This window comes from Lissotriton vulgaris, chromosome 7, assembly GCF_964263255.1.
Source record: "Lissotriton vulgaris chromosome 7, aLisVul1.2, whole genome shotgun sequence".
Classification (NCBI taxonomy): domain Eukaryota; kingdom Metazoa; phylum Chordata; class Amphibia; order Caudata; family Salamandridae; genus Lissotriton; species Lissotriton vulgaris.
In genome coordinates, this window is record NC_141695.1 from 368221463 (window position 1) to 368236909 (window position 15447).

The window sequence follows — 15447 nt, forward strand, 5'->3', positions numbered from 1 at the left end:
CTGTTTACGCTAGCTGCCTCAATGCCATCGCTGCTGTCTTCGCTGAAGCTGAAGAAGCTGTCATGCTGATGATACCATAGCTGCTATCGCTACTGCTATCGCTGCTAACTAGCGAATGATGGTGTGGTGAACCTAGGAGCTGAACAGCCGTCCCCCTGCAAGAGCCCTGCAGATGCAAGCTGCCCGCGGACGCTGCCCCTCCTCCTCCTCCTCCTCGACGCGCTGAGAAGAGATGCTGTCTTTCTCCTGCAGAGAAATCCAGCTCTGGCGTTTCTAGTCTACCCTTGCGGGTGACTGGGATATCGAGTCCTGAGGGAGATACCAGACCTCCATCATTCTATTCCAGAGGTATGGTGTTGACTAAACCCTTAGAGAGAATTCTTGAAGCAAACCTTGGCAAAACCAACTTAAACTAAAGCTACTTACTTACTCCCCTCCCAAGAATTAGGCTTAGGTCAGGTACACTGGGGTAGGCGTAGTTAGAAGCACCAGTTGAGTATTTTAGCCTAATGTATATATGAATGTATATGTGTTTTATTCATTTTAAACCATTGTATGGCTAAGAAACCATATCAATGCTTTTACAGTATTATCTCACAATACTTATCTTACTGTACGTACTTTTTATAATAACAAGTCTTGCAATTGTGGCAATTCATTTCTCTTGTATGAGAAGAAAGACTGTTCAATAAATGTTGCCCTTTATTGACAATGCCCGTCTCTCTATTCTCTACATATTGTGAAAGTAATCTGCACCAACCTGACTGAGTAAAATAACTGTCTATTGTTTCACACGACCCTAGAGATTGAATCTTGATCTGAGGAGCAAAGTTGTCATGTTGCACGGTTGTTGGAAAACTGATTCTCTTCTTGGCTATGCCAGGGAAGCTGATCACTTCCTATTTCAGTCAAGAAAGTTTCCAGTGACCTCTGAGCTAGTTGGTAACAACCCCAATTAAGTTTAACATAGTCAGTGGAGGCCTGGAAGATCCGCACTTCTACGTCGATACTACTGTTTATGTTATTCCAATGCGCAGGGCCTATTGGGAAAATAGGAACTACACTACATGGCGCCCAAACGTTTGGTAAGGCAATAAACTAACGCAAGACGTTAGAGTAACTCAGTCGTGCATTTTTCACACAGACCCCTTTCTCCCGTAAATACTCCAATAGACGTCTGGAGTGGGTGAAAGGTTAAAATCCGCCCGAACTCAGTAGGAAGAGATTCCTATGTAAAGCTCTGGTTTATTCAACGTTGAAGGATACAGTGTTCCAAAATATTGTGTAAACAAATAGGAGGACCCCACTCTAACTTTATAGAGGACGGTGGGGAAACATTCAGGTGAAAGACAACAAACGTCCAGGTTCGTTGGACAGTTCAGGTAGTGTCTTGTTTTAGTGTAGGACTAACAGGTATCCCACTTTCCCACCCTCTCAGATTTTATGCTCTATCTTAGAGGGGCATGTTTCTCATGAAAAAGGCAAAAGTACCAACCATGTATTCATAAAATCAAAAACCATTTAAAGAACAAAAATTATTTTTTGATGTTATCAAGACAGAATTGTTAGGTGGGAAGACGTGAAAAACAGGGAGTCGGTTTGGTTATCTATACCCAGAATTTTGTTTCATACAACAATCAACAAATGGACAAAGTCTTTGACACAATAGTTAGGTAAGTAAACGTTTTTTTTGATTAAGAACATATCACTACTTAGGTCTGGTAACAAAATACAAGTTTTATTCCACAATACAATGTTATAAAAAACAATTCATTAAAACCATTATACAATGTGCATATTCGTCAGAGTGTTATTAAAATACAATAAAAAGGTCACAGAATCAAAAGGTCTTTTGATTGATTCTGTGACCTTTTTATTGTATTTTAATAACACTCTGACGAATATGCACATTGTATAATGGTTTTAATGAATTGTTTTTTATAACATTGTATTGTGGAATAAAACTTGTATTTTGTTACCAGACCTAAGTAGTGATATGTTCTTAATCAAAAAAAACGTTTACTTACCTAACTATTGTGTCAAAGACTTTGTCCATTTGTTGATTGTTGTATGAAACAAAATTCTGGGTATAGATAACCAAACCGACTCCCTGTTTTTCACGTCTTCCCACCTAACAATTCTGTCTTGATAACATCAAAAAATAATTTTTGTTCTTTAAATGGTTTTTGATTTTATGAATACATGGTTGGTACTTTTGCCTTTTTCATGAGAAACATGCCCCTCTAAGATAGAGCATAAAATCTGAGAGGGTGGTAAAGTGGGATACCTGTTAGTCCTACACTAAAACAAGACACTACCTGAACTGTCCAACGAACCTGGACGTTTGTTGTCTTTCACCAAAATATTGTGCACCTAATCTTTGTCTCCTTGGAGACCTACTCTGCAAACCCTGCATTTATACAATGCCAGGAGAAAACGGAACCACTGGGGCCGCAGTAGATGCGACTCAGCAGGGTCCCGACAATACGGTACCGGGTGCAATAATCATCCCGGCACATTTAAGAAAATCTATAACTTTAAAACTTATAGAAAACGGACTGACACCACAAGGTGGTACAGTAATTTTCGTGATAGAGGCACACGAATATCGGCAGACAGAGGTATTCTATTCATGGATAAACTTTCCAGCGGCAAATGCTAGAACAAAAGAGTTTCACTATTACAAAATAGAGAAACTTACGGATGAGTACGCTCCTTTCGAGGAGACTGAAATCCCACTAAAATTCCAAGAGCACCTGCTCTGGTTTAATGGCGCCCTAAAACATAATGATCATATTACCAGGCTCGGTCCACTAGGTAGACCAGGAGCAATGTGGCCGGTTCTAGCCAGCTACACACCACACCCGGACATTGCAAAAATGTCTAGAGAAGAGCTGTTAGTACAGCTAAAAACATTAATTAAAATACATAGGCAATTAGTCCAATATGTGATGCGGACTGCAACAGTCCAACCAGCTGTTAATGTACCACAGCTGACCCCTCATCAGGGGAACACTAATAAAATCACACCACAGAACATACAGTCATGTCTTGGTAAAACACCCGTAAACTGGGAACAAATTCCTTTCTGGTTAGCACAAAAAATCCCTCAAATAGAGGCAGTATTTCCGGATACTACCCCTATTGAGAAACACAGAATCTTGACCATCTGCCTTCCTATGGGAATCGCACCACACATGGAGGACTGTGACACTTGGGGTACAGTCTTTGCTTCCATTTACACAAAAACACATGGTGTTCCGTTTATGGCGGTAATACCAGATGTACTACGACAGATTCAAAATGAATACGGTCCAGAACCCGCTTTAACTCTTGGTATGAAATTACTGAAAGACTTCAGGCAGGTCTAAGCTATATTATTAGCCAACATAAAAGGAGAAGCAGCATCTGTGGCAATCCGCCAGAAGTTGAAGGAAACAGATATAACAGATCAGCCAATTGAGCTTGCCAAAATCATAGAAAAATGCTATGAAGAATTAGGTAGAGACAGCTTGGGTGGAAAACCAGTAAAGCCCCAACTGCTCGAAAATCCTGAAAAATTATTTATTAAAAATAATGTAAACATTCCTAAAAAGAGCTGGGATGGAAATAAACAATCCACTCCCAAGGAAAAAGTTTTCCGGTCCAGAGGAAGGTCTCCTCGACGGAGGGAAAGAACTCCGACTCGAGAACACCAGTCTTCCCAGAGGGAGCCCTCTGAGAAAAGATACAACCTTAGAAATAGGGATAATTTGAAAAAGCCTGATAGATATCAAAGTATTGATACACGTCCCTCTCGATCTTTTTCGCAGAAATCGGAAAGAAGAGGACGGTCAGACCCAGGAGAGCACACCAAGTCCAAAGACAAGGAACCAGCTCAGAGTAAAAAATCTCAATTTCCAAAAAAGAAGGTAGCCAGTATTAGAGTAATCAACCATGCCGAGAATACTGAGGACACAGTTGAAAAACGGGGAGTGGGCACAGACAATGTTAGACAGTGCAGCAGAAATCAGTATAGCCCGCAAGATCTTGATGAGTCATCTGGAGACAGTGGACACGAATGAATACATTCAGGTTGAAACTGCCGACACCAGACTTAGCGAGCCCCATAAGATATACGAAATAACATTGCATATAGAGGGTGATAAGACTAGGAAAATAAAGGGTCTATTTTGGGATAAACTCTCAAAAGGCTATGATATTCTGTTAGCTGAAAAAGATTGGCCCCCAGAGTTTGTCAGGGAGTGCCCGCGTGGCGAAGAAATGATTATGCCTGCCTTCTCGAATCACATTCCGATTCACAAAAAATATAATTATACAAGGAAATGGGCAGTAGCCCAGGCACCGGCATTATATAAAAATCATGTAGGATGGGATGAGGACTCACCTCCTCACAAAATCCAGTTAAAAAGTGAACCAACTGCCCAACGGCAGTATCCCATTAAGCAAGAAGCTAAAAAACTAGTCAGGGAGATCTTAGATCAACTTGAATACCAGGGGGTGATTGAAACATTCACCTCTCAAATGAACAATCCTTTGTTTCCTGTCTCCAAGCCAGACAATTCATATCGTCTAGTTTTGGACTACAGACACCTTAATGCATGTTGCAAAACATTTGCAGTACAAAACTCGCATAGTGCAGCCCTAATGAATAACATAGTTAGGAAAAAATATAAAACGACATTAGACATATCTAATGGTTTCTTTTGTCAAAACATTGCACCAGAAAGCAGATACTTGACCGCTTTCTCAGCATTTGGGTCGCAGAAATTTCTGTCGACTCCCACAGGGGTTCAAGAACAGCCCAGGACTATTTTCACCTAGGGTAACAGAGTTACTACAAATATATGATGATGAGGCATTATCTTACGTAGATGATATCTATCTCACAGACAACGACTTGGATACTCACTTGGAAAGAGTGAACACCATTATACTTGGGTTCGCAGCAGAGGGTTACAAATTCAACTTTAAAAAGTCTCGAATTGCCCATCTGACAGTACTATTCTTAGGATACGAATTATCAAGTGAAGGAAAAAGCCTAGCGGACAACTTCTTAGAGAAGTGCGCTGTACTCCAAGCTCCAAAAACGCTGAAGAATTTACAATCCATACTAGGTTTTCTGAATTTCGGAAGAACTTACATTCTAAATGACGCAGAGAGGGTTAAACCTCTCTACGAAGTAATAAAACCTGATTTTAAACAAATCAATTGGACTCAAAAACACACAGGAATTTTGAGATCACTGCAAACAGACATGTTAGCAAAAACAAAATTAGATACACGTGACAACACACGCGATCTTGTAATCCGAGTCATCCCAGGAGGATGCGGATTCACATACCTGACCTCTAATGAGGGAGAAAAGGTACCAATTTCAATTAGATCTCACTTGTACACACAAGTAGAAAAAACATTCAGTCACACAGAAAGAACTGTGAAAGCAGTGCAAATTGCATTAGCAAATGAACGAGAATTAGCACATGGTAAAAGGATTAATATCCTCACAGCGGAATCCGCCTTCGAGGCGCTATTCAGCCCAGTAAACCTGCCTACAGTGTCACTGGATCCAAAATGGATACAGTGTGTAGATTCTCTAGGAGCGGAAGATGTGAAATACTATTTCGCCCCGCAATTCGAAGAACTGAATGATTTAGAATATGAAGAAGAATATCCTCTGCCAATCGAACTTCTGCCTCTCCGACAGTACGCCTGTATAATCTATACAGATAGATTTGTACAGCATTTCAACGTAGAGAGCAAATCCTACGATGCAGCCTGTGCGATTGTTAAAGGTCGGTGGCTGTGCGGTAAATTCAGACCGAAAGTAACAAAAACTGAATCAGTAAGAAACTGTTCGGCTCAGAGAGCTGAAATCAGATGTTTAAAGATGGCGCTCGAAAATGCAGAACGTGAATTCCCGACACTTATCGTGTGCGATTCTCATTTATGCGTCAACTCTTACAATAATAAACTGCAGAGTTGGATTGAAAACGATTACAAAGATGACACAGGTGCCACATTAAAGCATAAATTCCTCTGGAAACAGGTAGCTCTTTTACAGAAAGAACTACAAAAGACTCACGTGATACACGCACAGAGTCTTCAACGTGATGGCGTTCACGTTGCAGGGAATTCATTGGCTAATACAGCCATAGCGGAAGCAACTAAACCGGCTTCCGTAGCCACAAAAAAGCGTACAGAAAAATACATAGACGGGGAAACCATGCTGGCAGTAAAAACGACCGTAAAGGGCGACTGTGCAGCACTACCCGTGAACTATCCACTCAATTATGCATACGTAATCGATGCAAATTCCGTTCCTTTTGCTTGAATCCCTGGAGTAGGGGATAGGGTAATTCCAAACAGGGACCGGAGGGGCTTCCTATTACAGGAAGCACATATGGGGTTGGGTCTGAGACACCAAACAATCAGGGACTCTCTGAGAGAATTAGAATCAGAGTACTGGTGGCCGGAAATGAGTGAAGGCATTCATGAGTTTGCAAAAAACTGTGAAGACTGCAACAGAGATCGCAGTGGAGAACTGGCCAGTGTAGTGTCAGAAGCCCTAATAGAAAGCATTAGGCAATCTATCCGCGCTATCAAAAAAGAGAAACGTGTCCCATTGTACATCGTTAAGGCTAAACACACTTAAAAAATGTGGCCTCCAGCGCTCGGCTGACGCTAGAACGGTTATAAAAGATCTGCGAGTCTTTATCGGCACATACGCAATTACCACGTTCCATTCTGACCAGGGTCCTGCTTTTAGCTCTCGAGCTTATAGGGAGGCCATGGCCAGCATGGGAATTGGGTTGTGGTATTCTTGTCCGTCGCACCCCAAAGGGAATAGTGTGGTAGAAAGAAAAAACCGAGACATAAAGCGATCTATAACAGCGAAGGTATTAGGTTCAGGTGCTGGGTGGGTCAAACATTTAATAAGTGTCCAGACCAGTCTTAACAATTTGCCAAGAAAATCTCTAAAAGGTTTCAGCCCATACGAACTATTGTTCGGAATTAGAATGAGAATTCAGGACTTAGATAGTCAGGTATCAGTGGTACAAGATAAAACAACAGACTTTGACATCAAAGATCGTTTGGCTGTTTTACAGGAACTGAATGAAACAAGAAAATCCTTAAGCAACATAAAGTTAAAGCAACAGCCAGATACCACTGACGAGCACCACAAGCAACAGCCCCAGCAAGGCCTGTCTGGATTCCAAAGATTGGGGATCTAGTCAGGGAAAAAATAGCGGTGAAGAAGGAATTTGGGCCTTCTTACAGAAAAGCAGTACCTGTCTTGGCAGTCACCAGAACAAGATCAGTAGTACTACCGCCCCTTGCTGGTAAAAAGGAGAACAGAGTTGTATCAATCGACCTGGTAAAACCACAAGCATGTGGCCTATAATCAACAGTAGGCCCAGTGGACTCCCAAGAAACAACAGAATACCCAAACTTGCAACAATCCAAGAGGTTCAAACTGAAAGACTAATCACATTCCATCAGCCTGCAGTGCACAGAGAAGGACTATGCAATAATGCCATGGAACTTGTGCCTCTTGAAACACAGATTGAAACAGTTCGTCAAGAAACACCAGTCTACAATAATGTGGCATCAGAAAGTGCTATCGAAAGACAGATTGAAAGAACAATCCCAACAATTGACCGAACTGCCTCTGGTTATTTCATGGACTTCGACAACTTTTCCGAGGATCAAAGTAACCCCGAAGTGATGCCAGAAACAAAAAAGTATTCTACAGAAACTACAACGGAACTCTTTCAACAAATCAAAGAATTATATCAGGATTCACAGTTGATTGAGCATTGGATTATTTCAGGGGTATTCATACTCCTACTATGCCTAATTTTAGTTTTAATTTTAGGAAAGTTTATTACAATTGAATGGACACAGCAAGTCAGAACATCAACCTAGTCCTCAAACCACACAGATCATCCCACGTGAAGAAAAGAGAACTGTCAATAGTAAATGTCACAGCCATTCCAATACCCGGTGGGGTAGTATGGGAGAAAACTGACTATGAGATCTATGCTCCGATCGAGATCCTGAAGTATCCTAATCAACTGAAGGTTTCCTTAAGTGACTTTGTAAAACCTAGTACATTCTCTGATGATTGGGACTTTAACAGTATTAATGACATGATGTCTGATTTAGTAATGTCAGCTAGATTCACAGAACATGATTATTTACAAGGTTCGTCTAGTTATGAACAGTTATTCTGTTTTACACATTATGGCGATCAATATTTGCATAAATCTGCACAGCCTAGAAATGTTTTTAAGTATAATCAATGGGAACATTGTGCTACACCACCTAAAAGCAGTTCTAAAACATTGTTTGAGAAATTCAAGTACTTCTCAGGGTTTAACACCAGTGATGCAGAAACGTTTTATTACAAACTGTTAGATAAAACAGGAATGAAAACAATGCTGACAAACACTAAATTAATATATTCAGAAGCATTTTATGAAAAATGATGACATTTGCTTTTGATTATTGGAAAAATAACATTGAAACAAAAACCATTTAGGGTACGAAAGATTAGCAGGTACAAGGCCTTGAAGCACTATTCAGAACCTGCATGATACCAGAACAAATGATGTTTTTAAATGACACAATTCACCAAACATCCTGTCTAGGCCTAGCTAAGATCAAAGACCTTAACAAACCGTCTATTCCGAAGCCAATACCTGATAATGCAAGAACAGATATTGAGATAGACGTAACTAAAATTTTACATTTTAACAGAACACATCCTGATTGGAAAAAGTGGTTAATCTGGCCTACTGACACAAACAACTGTCAAGATAGATTCCTGAATACAACACAGGGGTTAAAAATGACCAGACAAGACCCAAGATACTCCCAGAGACAACATCCAGGGATAGTAACAACATACAGTGTAGGGAAACTCTGCCTCGAATGGCTAGGATCATCCACACTGGCGGAAATTAAGCAACACTTGTCTTTACTTAAAGAGGGTGCTGATTTGCGCGATTTTATTATGGGACCACACAAACAGCGTCAAAAGCGTTTCATAGCGACCAGCATCTATGCTGCGTACAACAAGGCTTGGAAAGTCACACAAATTGAAACAGCAGAAAAAATACGAGAAATTGATCGTATTAATTTGGAAAAATTACTTTCTGTAGTGGACAATGGGTTAATGACTCTGTCCTCCAGAATATATTCGTTGGACAATATTGTATCTTCTGCCTTTGACATAATAGACAGAGACTTGCTAATGTTACAGCATGGCCAATCTCAATTACGTTCTATTGTAAAATTAGGCTGGACGCTGCAAAATCTTCGTTCAGGCTATGTGCCTTGGCGTTTAATCAACACAACGTCATTGTTTTCCAATTTTAACCTTACTGATAAACAAATCAGTTTGGCACAGAAAGGAGCAGACTATAAAATCCTGAGCATCGAAAAACTTGAGAGATTACCATTGACAATGTCAGAAAGTCCTGTCATTGAATGAATAATACACGGAATTATCACTATTCCGATAACAACTTTCTGATTTAAAAAATGCCTTGAATACATACCTACTGGCCAGTATGAACGATTGGGTAAAGGATATGTTAAGTCAGCATGGACATTACCATACACACATTCATGCTATAGTGACAGCGACAAAAATGTATTTCTTAGTGGTGAAAACTGTAAACGTTCACTAAGCGGTATACTTTTGTGCCAGGGTATTAATTTACACGGAGCCTGTGAAGGTAATTCTAACAACCTTTCATGCCACCAGCTTGTCACACCTGCAATGCAGATAGAGCCCTTCTTTATGCAACTTTCGAATGGGAGTTACATTCTAAGAACGGATCACAGATGTTGTGGCCTTGTTCCAGGGAAAAGTTATCTCGTAAGCGTAACATCCATGGTCAAATGCTGTATGCAAGCATTGTTCCCGAGCGGGCCTGGAGACACAGAGACTCCCATCTGGCCTCGTCTGCATTTCTCTTCTATACGAATTGATACTTTAAGCAAAATGAAGTCTGTGCTTTTGCAGACAACAGTGCCCATAACGTCATCAAAAGAGACGTATGATCTCCTAGTTGCAAGGACAGCTACGGAGGTTCATGACCTTTTATCAACAAATTGCCCCGTGCATTTCGTAGAATGTTGAGCCAACTCCTTAACATGTCTAGTGCCACAGGCATCCCAGGCATATTTAAGACGATTTTTACGGGACTGCTAACAACATTTCAAGCAATTCTCGGAATCGTTCCAAATTTTGTCCACTCTGTTTTTGGCGGCATACCCCTATTTTTGGGACTTGTTGCAGGGATTTTATTTTTGACCCTCCTGCTTCGTTACGGCAAGCCACAGCTCAGACATGACTCCTATGGGAATGGAAGAGACAATCCTAGCAATCCGCTACCGGGACAGAATAACTTGAGTCCTTGGATTGGCCAGGCTGAGAGATCTAAACATGACCTGGTTCCTTTCATTCAGACCGATATGGCAAAATTGCATCTTACCTGTACTACGATGTATGCTATGCGGAGATGAGTGCGTGTTGGACATCTGTCTTTCACTTCCATCAGCAGTACCAATGGATATCGATACTTTGCTAAGTCCGATAAGGGCTCACGCATTGTGTTGTCCCCAGCGGCTACCAATCCTGATGACGGCATTCGTTGAGACTCCTGTGCTACGACTAGGTGGTAACAGTGGAGCGAGTGACAAAAGCAACATCACCCAGGTACGACCTTCTGTGAGCATTGCTGATCCCGACTTTGATGACAGCAATTATTCTCACACCTGCCAAGTTACAGCACTATCGAATTTGGTCGAACTGTCACCTGATTTTGTAGACCAATTCTTTGAGAGCCTGTCTGATATGATGTTCTCACCCGAACAGAAACAATAACTTTGGAGAAGCATTCCGACACACAGCGTTCCCATGAACTCTGAATTTGGCCTTCAGTTTTGAACAACAAAAACTGGTAAAAGCGTTGGAACTCTAATTTCCCGTTCAAGCATTAATTCTTTTGAATTGAACACTTTTTAATATTCACCCTTTTTCTGGCACGAAAAATTCTTTGCTTAAAGTAAAACTATTCATAGAGAACAGAAGCTTCAACTTCTATTTCTAAACACATCTAGCGACATAATAACTTTACACCAGCCTCTAGCACATTTTAGTGCAATGCATTTATATGTGATGAAATTATCTCGCCCTTCTTCTGCTTCAGAGATATTTCATGTGTAATTCTTTTTGCATAATCGTTCATTGATTTCATATGCTATAATTTTTGAATGATTTCTATGCTTCAAAAACGTACAGTACCTAAATTTTCACGTATTATAAATACGCCTATTTCAAATGCATATATGTATTTTAGGGTGGGCAATGTTACACATGCATCTTATTGCTCTAGTTTTAGTAATTTGATGGACATGAATTCGTGGAGTGGGTGTAGCGTTCTAATCTAGGATCCTGATCGATACTGTGACCTTATGCCCCTATTCGGCTATAAATCCATTTATTCCCTATATTGGCATAACCGTTCAAGTGCAATATTCAGAAACTCGTCTCTCGCCTCACACGAACAGAGCCACATTCCAGAATAGCTTTCTCTGCCACTTCCTTTGCAACCAATTAGTGCAATGACATAGCAGAAGTTACTATCTGAGATTCCTAGATTAACACTCCGAGTTCTTCAACAAGATAAAAACTCAGCAACCTGGAAATCCCCGCTTGCTGTGTTTTGATTAGTAATAGAACTCTAATGAGCACTGATAGACGATCACTTCCTAGTGACATCTTTATTGACGTCTTATGTCCAAAAACTTACGTCAAACAAGGCACCTTTCAGGTATAATTATTACCAACATTGCCTTAAGCAAATGCTTTGTTGCTGATGTTGCTGCTGTTTACGCTAGCTGCCTCAATGCCATCGCTGCTGTCTTCGCTGAAGCTGAAGAAGCTGTCATGCTGATGATACCATAGCTGCTATCGCTACTGCTATAGCTGCTAACTAGCGAACGATGGTGTGGTGAACCTAGGAGCTGAACAGCCGTCCCCCTGCAAGAGCCCAGCAGATGCAAGCTGCCCGCGGATGCTGCCCCTCCTCCTCCTCCTCCTCGACGCGCTGAGAAGAGACGCTGTCTTTCTCCTGCAGAGGAATCCAGCTCCGGCGTTTCTAGTCTACCCTTGCGGGTGACTGGGATATCGAGTCCTGAGGGAGATACCAGACCTCCATCATTCTATTCCTGAGGTATGGTGTTGACTAAGCCCTTAGAGAGAATTCTTGAAGCAAACCTTGGCAAAACCAACTTAAACTAAAGCTACTTAATTACTCCCCTCCCAAGTATTAGGCTTAGGTCAGGTACACTGGGGTAGGCGTAGTTAGAAGCACCAGTTGAGTATTTTAGCCTAATGTATATATGAATGTATATATGTTTTATTCATTTTAAACCATTGTATGGCTAAGAAACCATATCAATACTTTTACAGTATTATCTCGCAATACTTATCTTACTGTACGTACTTTTTATAATAACAAGCCTTGCAATTGTGGCAATTCATTTCTCTTGTATGAGAAGAAAGACTGTTCAATAAATGTTACCCTTTATTGACAACGCCCGTCTCTCTATTCTCTACATATTGTGAAAGTAATCTGCACCAACCTGACTGAGTAAAATAACTGTCTATTGTTTCACACGACCCTAGAGATTGACTCTTGATCTGAGGAGCAAAGTTGTCATGTTGCACGGTTGTTGGAAAACTAAATCCCTTCTTGGCTGTGCCAGGGAAGCTGATCACTTCCTATTTCAGTCAAGAAAGTTTCCAGTGACCTCTGAGCTAGTTTGTAACAACCCCAATTAAGTTTAACATAGTCAGTGGAGGCCTGGAAGATCCGCACTTCTACGTCGATACTACTGTTTATGTTATTCCAATGCGCAGGGCCTATTGGGAAAATAGGAACTACACTACAGCACTGTTAACACTTACCACCAACATTGCCTGACACCACCAAAAGTTAGTTCTGCCACATTCACACAGAAATGTGTATACTTTACAGGGTTCAATACATCAAACCCAATGTCATAGAAGTATAAGCTAGTACAGACAAATGCAACTGCGAAACAAAAATGATGCTGACAAACACCAAACTCATATATTCAGCACCTTTTCTCTCCCAACTGTCTATATAAGGTTTCAACTATTTGAGGGACACAATAGACACAAAATCTGTCTGGGAACATAAGATTTGCAAGTTCAGGGAATAGAGGATTTATTTAGAGCTTTCTTCATACCGTTACAGATAATATTCCTGAACAGACCAGTGCAACAGACTACCTGCTATGGGCTGGAAAATCTAAAAGACCTGAAAACACCATGCATCCCGTTACCCACACCCATTGAAGGTCTATTAACCCCTTGCGTGCTGATGACAGAACGGTTCCGTCATCAGCATCGGTTGAGCTGTGCTGATGACGGAACCATTCCGTCATGACTCCGCCCGCGCAAGGCGGAGTCAGCACAGGCGGAAAATACGCCCCGCACGCAAGGGGTTAAATGACACACTGATAAGTGAGGAGATGCTGGGTGCAATGATACAGAATGGTACACACAATTCATCTTCTCCGAATTGGAAGGTATGGTTGTTTTGGCCTATCAACACAAATAGGTGTCAATCAAGATTCAAGGGTACCACCGGAGAGTTTAGTATCCATAGGCTTGACCCACGATATGTACACACAGATGACCAAGGGGTAGTGACTTCTTATAGTGTTGGGAAGTTGTGGCTTGAATGGCTAAAAACCTCAACACTTTAAAGTTGAAGCAACACTTCTGCCTTCTAGCTGATAACATGGATCTTAGGGATTTCTGGCTAGGTCCCAAGAAACCGCGTAAGGAACGCTTCTTATATACCATCTACAATGAGCTGTGGAAAGTCTCCCAACAGGATGCCACTAAGAGATTATGTGAGATTGGAAGCCATTGATAAGACCACACTTTCTTCACATATTTATTCACTGGGCAACTATGTGTCCTTGGCAATTGACATAATTAGCTTTTTTTGAGCTGGATGCTACAATCATTGCGCTCTGGCCACATGCCATGATGGTACATTAACGGCTCAAATTCTTTTTTGGCTTAAAATCTGACTGACAGACAATTGACCAGGGCATGCAGAGATGCAAACTACACCATGCTGCTCATTAAGAAATTAGAGAAGTTACCTTTTACAGCAGCAGAGTCATCATCTATGGAATGGGTAATTCATGGCTATATCACACTGCCAATCATAACATCCCAGTACCAATACTCCCTTAGATACATCCAAGCAGGCAGGTATAAATAATTGGATGAAGAGTGCACACATTAACCCTGGGAGTTCCTGCACAGATATAGATGTAGAAATAAGGACACTGAAGTTTTCTTAAGTGGAACAGACTGTGAGAAGGCTTTAAGTGGATCTTTAGTGTGAAAGGATGTCTCGCTTCAGCTGCAGTGGTTCATCATGTTTTCGAGTTGCTCTAGAAATGGGAGTTATTTAATGCTGAATGATCAAGGCTGCTGTGGTTTGGCGCCAGGCATCAACTATCTAGTCAGAGTTAACTTCAGGATACGAACTTCCTAATCCATTTAGGAGAAATGGTTCATCGTATCTTTAACATGTCTGATACGAGTGGGATCGTAGACCTATTTGAACGTCTTGGATCAGGACTCTTAACCACCCTTCAGGCCATTTTTGGAGGAATTCTAGCTTTCATTCACTCTATACTTGGAAGTGTTTTTAAAAAGCTTCCTTTGGTCCTGCTATCAGTAGCGGGCATCTTGATTTTAATCCTATTGCTACGCAATGGACTTCTCAATCCTTTAAGACATGGAGAGAGCACTGCGGGAACGATGTTGTTTTGAACGTATGGTGTTCTACCTGGGTACACCTTGGCTTCAAGAGCTGAGTGAGCATTGGTTCCTGACTTTTAGACCCGTCTGACTAGACTGTGTCCAGCTTGTGCTCCATTGCCACTTCTGCGGATTTGGCTGCATGTTGGACCTGTGCCTGACACTTCCATCAGTTGCACAGCTGGACATAGAAGTGATCCTGGAGCCCTTGCTCACATGTACAGTTGTTCGGAGCATATTCCCATGTTGATGAGGACATTTCTAGAGCCTCCAAGGAATGCCTACGCTCCTGTTGGAAGGGAAATAGGCTCTGCTCCAGAGGTACAGGCATCTAATTCTTCCTCGGCGGCTGCTGTGGGAACCAGAGATGACCATCTTTGCTCACTCTGCATTATACTGGAAGTTCTGTAGGGATTGTCACCTGGGGATACGATGTTCAGTGATGTTGAGTCTTCAGCACAGGATTCGTAAACAATTTAGCCTCTCCTGTGCTGGGAACTATTTGGCAATTTTTAAACTTTACCAATTTGAAGGTCGAAAACTGACTTTGTTTT